This window comes from Apodemus sylvaticus, chromosome 5 (assembly GCF_947179515.1).
Source record: "Apodemus sylvaticus chromosome 5, mApoSyl1.1, whole genome shotgun sequence".
Classification (NCBI taxonomy): Eukaryota; Metazoa; Chordata; class Mammalia; order Rodentia; family Muridae; genus Apodemus; species Apodemus sylvaticus.
Window position 1 is genome coordinate 161,883,274 of NC_067476.1, and position 11,139 is coordinate 161,894,412.

Below are 11,139 nucleotides of genomic sequence, written 5' to 3' on the forward strand. Positions count from 1 at the left end.
TTGCAGCCTGCTTGGATCAACTCACCAGCACCAGGGGAAGACAAATTATGTCAGCTATGTCCTACTGGGGTCTTCTGAGGGAAACAGAAGAGTTATGGGCAGTCTACGCTTTTCTTAGTCAAAAGATCAGCATTACAGTTTTTATAACCTTATTACTAATGTCTTTAAATCAACTTAAGAGTGAGCCAGCCAGCACCGTGGCTCCTGAGACCCCGCAGAGGAGTCTGTGTTGGATGGAAGAGGAACATCTCACTGAGAGACGTCTATGCTTGAATCACAACCAGAGCCTCGGGCCTCGGGAAACTCAGGAAGCATCTCAGCTGCCGATTCCTCCGTGCGAACACCCCTAGGAAAGAGCAGAAGCAGAGCTGGATTTCACTGGCTGGCTCCTCTCTTAGGGAACATTCTCTATCATCACCTCAGGCCCTTACCTTCCCTCAAATGGAAACAGGCATTAGTGTGCATCAGGGGAAGGGAGGAGCTCAGCTAGGCAGCCAGCCAGGCTGAGGTGACTTCCTGCTGGGTGGGTTTTACTGAGCTTAAACTGACAGAACTTTCACCCAGCACCCCTTGACAAGATGGATGCAGCGAGGAGGAGATGGTTAATCTCTAGTTGCCACCTTGCTTAGCTGGAGACAGAACCAAGGGGTAGAGAACAACCTCCCCACATGACTCTGAGGATGCTACCAGCGGGAGGTGTACAGAGAGGAGGATTCTCACCCCAAGTGTGAACAGCCCAAACCTTAGGCCAGAGGCTTGGGAAGGGAAAGGGAGGAGTCCAGGTATTAGAGACAGTTCTTCCGCTCCCCAGCCTCTGTGATGAGTACTGCTGCAGCCCACCACACCCTCCAGACATGGAGGACCAGCCTCTGAACAAAAGAAACCCTTTTGTTTCGTCACACTGAACTAACACATGTGGTCCTGTGCCGACCACTAGCTGAGGGAAAGGCCCAAGGAGGTATGACTGTGAGGGTCCCAGATTGAGCCTAGGCTGGACCACTTTCTGATGGGTCACCTTGGATTCTCAAGTGTCATGCAGGAGAAGGGTAGGTGATGAGACCAGTGTGGAATGAAATGGACCCTGTCTGTCTGTCTGTCCGCCCTCCCCTCTTTGGAGAGACCGAAGGGTTCCTACAAGGCCAGATTCCCCAGACGAAATCCACAGGTTGTGAGAAACAAGGTGGAATCACACTTGAGCACATTGGAGAGTCCAGGAATGCTGGCATGCAATGAATGTTCACGCCATGCAAGAGCTCACTGCCGTCTGGGTCTCTGGAATGCGATTTTCTTTCTCTTTGTAACCTGCCCTTGAACATGATGCCCTAGATCTAGAGAACAAGAACAGGACTCTGCCTGTGCTGCCAGAAGTCTAACCAGAGTAGGTTCTGATTTACCCAAAGGCAGGCGAGTGATCTGCATGTACAGATGAGGCTATGGAGATAAAGGGACAGAAAGGAATCCCACAGAGCAAAGGCCTGCCCTGACCAGGAACTGTGTTTAGCTCTTCCCAGGTGAGACCGTGAGACCGCTGTGTCCTCCTCAAGTCTCTCCGCCAACATGCCTATGTTCATCATGACCACCAATGCTCCCTGCGCCTCCGTGCCAGAGGGCTTTCTCTCTGAGCTCACCCAGCAGCTGGTGCAGGCCACCAGCAAGCTTGCCCAGTACATCGCAGTGCATGTGATTCCGGACCAGCTCATGACTTTTAGCGGCACGAACGACCCATGCGCCCTCTGCAGCCTGCACAGCATCGGGAAGATCGGTGGCGCCTAGAACCACAACTACAGCAAGCTGCTGGTGGCCTGCTGTCCGATCGCCTGCACAGCAGCCCGGACAGGTCTACATCAACTATTACGACAGGAACATAGTCAACGTGGGCTGGAACGGTTCCATCTTCACTTGAGTCCTGGCCACACTTACCTGCACTGCTGTTCTTCAAGCCTCTCTGCTTGCAGTGTTCGGTGTTTATCCACCTGTAGCGATCCCCACCTTCTGGTCAGGAGAAAGAAAGGAAGGAAGGAAGGAAGGAAGGAAGGAAGGAAGGAAGGAAGGAAGGAAGGAAGGAAAGAAAGAAAGAAAGAAAGAAAGAAAGAAAGAAAGAAAGAAAGAAAGAAAGAAAGAAAGAAAGAAAGAAAGAAAGACAAAGAAACAAAGAAACAAGAAGGAAAGAAATTGGTCACGGTTTGCCTTTCTTCACACCTGCCACACACTCTAGCCATTTTCATGCTGGCAAGTGTTTGGTCAGTTTGCAGTTGCTGGACAGAAGGTCTTAGAGAAAGAAACTGTGTAATAAGATGAAGGGCTCTCTGGACTCCATCTTTTGAGTGTTTTTATCCATGGTCTGTGAACATCTTTCTCCCAGAATTCAGCTGTGAGGAACACCAGGTTTGTCATCTCCTGTTTCCTGATAGGTCAACACAAATGTCTGCTAACTCCTCTGTTCTTTGGTCCAAGTGATGGATGACTGATCTGCCTCTTTCCAGACATCTGTCTGTCCTTCACTGGTTATGCACCTGAGTTCAGCAGGAACTTGACCATGACGTATAAAGAAGACATGACTACAAGAGGCAGGTTGATACCCCAGGGCTGCCGTTGTAGGAGAAGAGACGGCTCTGTGGAGTTCTGCCTGTATGGGGGGCATCCAGGAGAAATGGGGGCTCACAGGAAAGAAAAAGCCAGCCTTCAGCAACTGAACAGAAGAGAGGCCTCACAGGAAGGGGAGCTTACCTTCTGTTGGTTGTCCTTGGCTGGGGGCTGAAGGTAGCCATTGGCTACTCTAGGGGGCTGTTCCTCCATCAAGGACATCTAACCCAGAGAGGATGCCTAAAAGAATCTCAAAGAAGCTTCTCATTGGCCAGATTCAGTCATGAAGGCAACCAGAGAGATAAAGCACTCTGCTTGTCCAAGCCTTGAGTGCAAAGGGGTCTGGGAGAATGAAGCAACGGGACATGTGAGTGTCATGTCTGCTGATATCTGGGATATGTTCTTCTTAGATGTTGTTTAACTCTTCCTCAGGCCAGCAGCATTTTACAGCCAAGTCCACAGAAAGTGGCTGTCTGTCTGTCTGTTGTCTGACATCTTTCCCCATCTCTCTTTTATCTCCCATTTTAAAAGTACATTATTTGAATAAGCATTTTTTTTTGACAGCAACACCAAACAGAAGATAAAGATTTCTAGGCCTGGGAGAAACAGTTACTGCACAAGCATGAACACCTGTGTTTAATTCCCAGCCTGTGTGTGTGTGTGTGTGTGTGTGTGAGAGAGAGAGGGGGGGTGCAGGCCGTGACACCTCTTAGTTTAGAGTCTCCATCTTCCTGAGCAGGTGTGGGCTCCTTACTTTGCAGAGCAGAGAGGAATCTGTATAAATTGTTTTGTTTTTGGAAAATAAAAGCAGTCATCCCCCGGGGAAGAATCTTGAAAGTGCTGAGTCCTCAAAAACGGATTCATGGCTCCATTCCCACACATCATGTATTCAAATATGTTGAAGCTGAAGCGTGGGCTACTTTGTGTCCAGAGAGCACAAAGGGAAATGAAAATGGAAAATGCTTCCTGTGACATTTTGTACCTGCTGAGACACATAGGGCCCGTCAAAGGAGTTCTTGAAAGGCTTGGGAGTTACCCCAGACCACAGAGATTCACACCTGAAACACCTGACACACCTGACACAGGGAGTGTTGGTTTGGCAAAAACAAAAACAAAAACAACCCCCCCCCCAAAAAAACCAAAACAAAACCGGCACTCTTCCCTCTTCTTCCACCCACATCGGTTGTTACATTGTAAGCAGTTCCTCCTGGGTCCTGTTCTCTCCTTTTCTCATTTAAGAAAAATAAACAAATCAGAAGATGTTTTTAATAGCTTGTGAGGTCTCTGCCGCCCCCAGCCAGTCTTTGCAGAGGCTTCTCTAATCACAGAGGTGGGGGATCAGCACAGCAGAGGGGAGCTGTTCTGAGCTCTGCAGGCATCCCTAACTGTAAGGGGCGTTTGGCCCAACAGAGCTTTAATTGGTAGCTTTGGATGCTGAAGATACTGCTGAGCCATTATCTGCTATTGTTACAAACGTGTCATGATTTCAGAGAACTTTCTTCTTTCTTTCTTTGTATATTTCTGGTTTGCCTCCGCATAGCCCCCTTGTCTCTTTTATCAGGAAATGTTTACAATTGCTGGGACTGTGGGCTGTCATTCAGGCAACCCGTTGAGATCTACACAGGCATTGGGTGTGGAACCAGCAGGCTGGGCACATGGTGATGAGTAGCCAGCAGCCCCATCTCAGCACAAGTCCCCTGGACAGCTGTTGTTGCCTGGCTTGCAGGATCCCTAGGACGCACAGCCTACAGGCCTGGAAGCTGCCTTCCCTGCAGTACACCAACCAGGAGGCAGGGGCTTGGTCCGGAGGACTCACTGCTAATCATCAGATCATCCGACTGGTTGTGAGAGCCGGGAGGGATAAGCTGTGAGAGAATGTTCTGTCTACATAGGGAGCGGTGCAGAGCGGCCATGGGCCAGGGATGGGAGGTGGAGTCTGATTACTGGGGTTTTTAATGTGATTTGTGAGAAGGGGCAGGTAGGCCGTGGCACCTGTAATATGACTTTTTCTGGTGACATGAACAAATGTCTATTAAGCCCAGAGGGGTGATGAAGCAGACCAAAGAAGAAAATCCCACCTGAACCCCTCCAAAGTTGAGCTTGCTGAACCAATGGATTTATTGGGGTTGTTCACAGGAGCATAGGTAGAGAGCAGCTGAGGAAGACATCACGAGGAAGCCCACCATCTGTGTGTGTGTGTGTGTATCTGTATGTGTTTGTGTGCATGCATGTGTGTATATGTATGTGCATGTGTGTGTTTGTGTGTGAGTGGTTTGTGTGTGTGTATCTGTATGTGTTTGTGTGCGTGCATGTGTGTATATGTATGTGCGTGTGTGTTTGTGTGTGAGTGGTTTGTGTACTTGTATGTATGCATACATGTGTGTGCACATGTGTGTTTATCTGTGCATGCATATATATGTGTGAGAGTGTGTGTACATGTATGTGTGTGCATGTTTATGTGTATTTGTGTATATATGTGTGTTATTTGTATGTGTGTATGTGTGTACATGCATGCATGTGTACATGTGTGTATGTATGTGTGTTTATCTGTGTGTGCATGCATGTGTATAGATGTGAGTGTGTTTGTGTGTGCATGTATGTGCATATATGTGTGTGTATGTGTATTTGAATGTGTTTATGTGCATGCATGTGTATACATGTACGTGCATATATGTGTACATATGTGTGATATGTGCAAGTGAGTATTCATGAGGACAGATGAAGACTTGAGTCTTCCACTATCAATCTCTATGTTTTGAGACAGAGTCTCTCATTAACTCTGAAAGTCTATTTTTGCTCCTGAAATATTTTGGATGCCTTCCCCAACACAGAGTTTCAGGAATTGTAACCATGTTCAGCTTTTCCATGGTGCTGGAAATTCAAACCAAGGTCTTGTTGTAAAATGTGTGCTTTCACCCACCACATCTTGTCAGCTCTGAGGCTTATAATTCTCTGAGCTTCCTCGGTGTCTGAGCCTCCTTCTGCTATAGAGGAGGGGCTGAAAATCAGCTTCTCACCAGGTCCCAGGAACTCAGATAAGTCTGCTGTGAAGAGCTTTGCTTGCCCACACATTACTGATACCAGTCATCAAGTTCCCACACTGGGAGAGGGTACCCTGTAAGATGTTCCTAGATGGGGATAGGCTGAGTTTGCATCCACACACTTTGCTAAAAAAAAGAAAAAAAAGAAAAAAGAAAAAAGAAACCTTCATGCCTGTGATCCTAGAGCTAAGGCTATGCAGACAGATGGAGGGCTGGGGCTCACTGGCCAGCTAATCTGACTAAATCAGTAGCTCTAGGTTCAGTGAAAGATTCTACCAGTAAAAAAAAAAAATGAAGCATGAATGAGGCAGATACCTAATATTGACCTCTGACGCCCATCTGCACACATGCATGCACATGCACACATACATGCTTATAGACATAACACAAACACATACACATAGTCATAACATATGTATATACACATGCAAATGCATGAATACACATAAGTGTACAGACATAACACAAACACACATACACACATACATGCAATGACATGTATACATATATGCATATATACATGCATACATAAGACAACACACATGCACACTCATACACATACACACATATATGCATAACATAAACTCACAAGTACATGCTCACACATATGCTTACAGATATAACACAAACACACATGCACACATACATGCAATGACATGTATACATATATGCATACATACATGCATACATAAGACAACACACATACACACTCATACACATGCACACACATATATGCATAACATAAACTCACAAGTACATGCTCACACATATGCTTACAGACATAACACAAACACACACGCACACAGACCTGTATATACATGCACACATGTACATATAGACATAAACACACAAATACACATCGTACTCATGACAGCAGGACTGAGGTTCAGTTCTTGTCCTTTAGGGTTTTGCAGTTGATCCAGGCATACCGCAGCAGCAGCAGCAAATGAATGAACCACTAGAGGTTTACAGAATGTACAAGGGTAAAGCTCAAGTTTCTGTGGTTGAGAGGTGTGAGAATGAGTGTAGCTCTGTCTGCTCATCTACTCAGAAAGCATGACAAAGAGGATTGCCCACAGCTGATGACATCTCAGCAGGCAAGGGGAACATGTGTAATGTTCCCGAGATGAAGAGAATACAGCCAAACTGCACAGGAAGACTGGAGGCCAGTGTAGACAAGCAGAGAGATCAAGGGAAAACGGTGGACCGTGAGCCGAGGGCCGCAGCGCTACTGGACAGGGAGAGTTCTCATTTTTCTCCTGAGTTCAGTGGAAAGCTAAACATGGATTGTGTAACCAAGGGTTTCACTGCTGTGAGCAGACACCATGTTCAAGGCAACTCTTATAAAGGACAACATTTAATTGGGGCTGGCTTATAGAATCAGAGGTTCAGTCTATAATCATCAAGGCTGGGAACATAGCAGCATCCAGGCAGGCATGGTGCAGGAGGAGTTGAGAGTTCTACATCTTCATCTGAAGGCTGCTAGTGCAAGACTGGCTCCCATATGATTAGGCTAAGGAGGTCATTGCCCACCCCCACAGTGACACACTTCCTCCAACAAGGCCACACCCCCTAATAGGGCCACTCCCTGGGCCAAGAATGTTCAAACCACCACACCAAGATTTACCCCACTGAGCTTGTTAGTTTGTTTATTTATTTATTTACTTATTTATTTATGTACTGAAGATGGAACTCAGGATTTTGGATATGATGTATGGACGCCCCTATGTCTCTTTTGCTATCTTATTATATTTTTTGAGTTAGAGTCTACTATAATGTCCGGGCTAGTCTTGAATGCTGTATCTCAGACAAGCCTCAAACTAATGTACCTCCCGCCTCAGCATCTTGACAAGCTAGAGTGGCGGGCCATTCCAGCACCACCAGATCTGACCCCACTGAGATCTGAAACTCCTTTCAGCTGCACTGGAGAGTGAGAGGAACTGTAAATGTAACTTTTATTTGCCTGTGGTATTGTCTCTGAGGCTTACCACCTGAGTCTGCTAACCTAGGCTTAGCTCCGGAAGCGTCTACCCTCTGTACAATCTTATCTAGGCCTAGACGGTTTCAGCCTCTAAGACTTAGTGCTAAGTAAGCTCACCCTTTCTTGTTCTTTCTGAAGGCTTGCTGACTCGTTCAACCAAGCTGTTCTGGGTTAAGCTCCTCTCCAACATAATTGATTCAATCTGGCTTCTCTCCAGGCTTTGACTGGATTGCTCTGCTTGGCTTCATGCTAATCTGACAGTCCACGCTAATCTGACAGTTCACGCTAATCTGACAACAGTCCACGTTAATCTGACAGTCCACGCTAATCTGACGACAGTCCACGCTAATCTGACGACAGTCCACGCTAATCTGACAGTCTGCACTAATCTGACGACAGCCCACGCTAACCTGACAGTCCACGCTAATCTGACAGTCTGCACTAATCTGACGACAGCCCACGCTAACCTGACAGTCCACGCTAATCTGATGACAATCCACGCTAATCTGACAGTCCATTCTAATCTGACAGTCCATTCTAATCTGACAGTCCACTCTAATCTGACAGTCCATGCTAATCTGACGACAGTCCATGCTAATCTGACGACAGTCCACGCTAATCTGACAGTCCACGCTAATCTGATGACAATCCACGCTAATCTGACAGTCCATTCTAATCTGACAGTCCACTCTAATCTGACAGTCCACGCTAATCTGACGACAGTCCATGCTAATCTGACGACAGTCCACGCTAATCTGACAGTCTGCACTAATCTGACAACAGCCCACGCTAACCTGACAGTCCACGCTAATCTGACAGTCTGCACTAATCTGACGACAGCCCACGCTAACCTGACAGTCCACGCTAATCTGATGACAATCCATGCTAATCTGACAGTCCATTCTAATCTGACAGTCCACTCTAATCTGACAGTCCATGCTAATCTGACGACAGTCCATGCTAATCTGACGACAGTCCATGCTAATCTGATGACAATCCACGCTAATCTGACAGTCCATTCTAATCTGACAGTCCACTCTAATCTGACAGTCCACTCTAATCTGACGACAGTCCATGCTAATCTGACAGTCCACTCTAATCTGACAGTCCACGCTAATCTGACAGTCCACGCTAATCTGACAGTCCATTCTAATCTGACAGTCCATGCTAATCTGACAGTCCACGCTAATCTTCCGGCTTCTTCCCATTCTCTAGCTCATTCTATCTTCACCTGTGCCTGCCTTGTTCTCTCTTTGCAACCTCTCTATAACTGTCCCAGTAAAAAATCTGTCTCCCTCCCTCCCTCTCTCTCTCTCTCTCTCTCTCTCTCTCCCTTTTCCCTCTCTCCCCTTTTCCCTTTCTCCCACTCTTCTTCTCTCCCTCTCTCCCCCCTCTCTCTCCCTCTTTCTCACTCTGTGTCTCTCTCTGTATCTCTGTCTCTATGTCTGTGTCTCTCTCTGTCTCTGTCTCTATCTCTGTCTCTGTCTCTCTCTCCCTCTCTCCCTTTCTCTCTCTGTGTCTCTGTCTATCGCTGTCTCTCTGTCTCTGTATCTCTCTGTCTCTGTCTTTCTATCTCTCTGTGTGTGTGTGCGTGTGTGTTTCTTAAGTAGCCTCTTTCCTCTCTGTTCTCATGAGAGTCTTATCCTATCCTGTCAAATCTCAATTAGACATCAAGTTCGGAAGGTATGTGCTAAGGGTGAGCCACACCACAACTAGAAACAGGTTTTTCCAGTAAACAATACAATGTCTGGGTTCAGTGTGATCAAATATCCTGCAACAAGGTGCAGGCCTGGGGGCCACCTGGCACAGGAGGCCAGGCAAGGAGGGAAGATGGCTAGAGACAGAGAGAGCTCATATAGTTGGTGGCGAGTGGTGAGGCAGTATCCTTGAAGCCCGGGATAAGAGTTCCAGTGTCTGTGGAACAAGTAAATAACCTCTGGGGCAGAGCTCAAGCAATCCTGGGCATTCGCTGTCCTTGAAGCTGGGACGCTTCAGGTCGGATGGGTGGCTGGCGCTCGGCTTCGGAGTCCTTGCTGTGTTTTTGTTTACAGAGGAAGGTAAAAAAGCAAACCACAGAGGCTCAGGTTTGCAAAGAGGTGGGGTACACGGCTGTGAAGCCTGCAGAGATCTCCCCCTCCCACTGTCTTCTGTAGCCCTCAGGATGTCTCATCCCACCCTGTTGGGCAGCGCTGGGGGAGGGCGATGTGGTTTATTAGCCTCATGGGCCCTGAGCCCTATTCCCTTTATGCCTGCCCCAGATCAACGCAGAGACCTGTGCAGTGCATCCTAGCAACAGGAACACAGGGCTGCGAAGGAATCCCAAGGTGGCAATTCTTACTTAGGGATGTTAAACTGGGGTTGTGTCTGGCCAATGGCTCAAACCGAGGCCTTCTGACCCAAAAGGCTAGACTGTTGGGGGTCAAGTTTTTGGATTTGTTGCTGCTTTAAGAAAAATCTATTAAAAGTAAAACATGAAAACTCAACAGATTTTTTTTCCCCTCTCTGCCCTTATTTTCCTGGTAAATTATTATTCAAGAGACGAAGTACCCTATGCTGAAAAAAAAAAGATAGTTAAATATTCCCTCTATAGTGAGGGGGGAACGTAATGAGCCTGGTGTAGTTCACTGCCCCGCGTGGCACAGGCAGCCTCAAATGCATTCATTCACTGCCAATGGTGTGGGGCTGGAGCTCGGAGCTCTGTGCTAATCCTTCCGGTGCTGGTTAAGCCCAGGCGAGGGGGTTGGAGGGGGGCGTGATCTGAGCCCTGCAGAGATCAAAGGATCAAGCCTGGAGCTTTCTGCTGACTTTCTGGGTGTCTCCAACCATCTCCCGGCTCAAGAATCATTTCAGAGCCACTCCGAGGCTCGCAGATGATGTCTTCATCAGGCTTCTGTGTGTATTTATTTATTCAACATCTGAAAATGGAGACAAGCCTGCCCACCAGACAAGATTAATGACATACCCAATGGGAACGAGTTACTCAGAGACCCGGTCCCCACCCTGTACCCCGGGGCTGAGCCTGCAGGCTTTATTAGGGAAAACACAGGGAAGGGGGAGTTTGCAGTTAGCTGTTTAGAATCTAAACTTGGAAGGGGAGGCGGCTGCTGCTGCTGTGCTCTGTGCTACTTGGACATGTTTATTAGTGCCCCAGGTGTCAAGGTCCCTGTTTGTCAGGTGGGGGATTGTCTAAGCTGTCACATGGAGATACAGGTTCGTGTTTCACCCATGAGGGAAGCCCGTTGTCACGTTCAGGTCTCTGTATCATTGTAACATGTACCCAACACACAGGGCTAAAGCCTGCTCTACCTGCATGCATGGATTCCATCTGTCTCCCTAGGGATAGGTGAGGAGTCCTGAAGGCTGAGTGGGAAGCCTGTAGCCACACCAGGGCTGTGTTGAGCTGGGATCTCCATCTCAGTGGGGATTCTTTTCCACAGGAGTCTCTGTTGCTCTCTTGTCTGGCCTGTGTGGGAAATTTGCCTTCTTTCACAAAGTCTCACAAAGTGTCAGCTCATGCCCCCACCTTCCAGGCTT

The 11,139-nt window shown here is 47.5% G+C and overlaps 1 pseudogene; it reads left to right on the top strand.

Moving 5' to 3' along the window:
* The first annotated feature begins 1,557 nt into the window (after positions 1–1,557).
* On the top strand, positions 1,558–1,903 carry LOC127685003 (macrophage migration inhibitory factor-like; annotated as a pseudogene).
* The last annotated feature ends 9,236 nt before the right edge of the window (positions 1,904–11,139 follow it).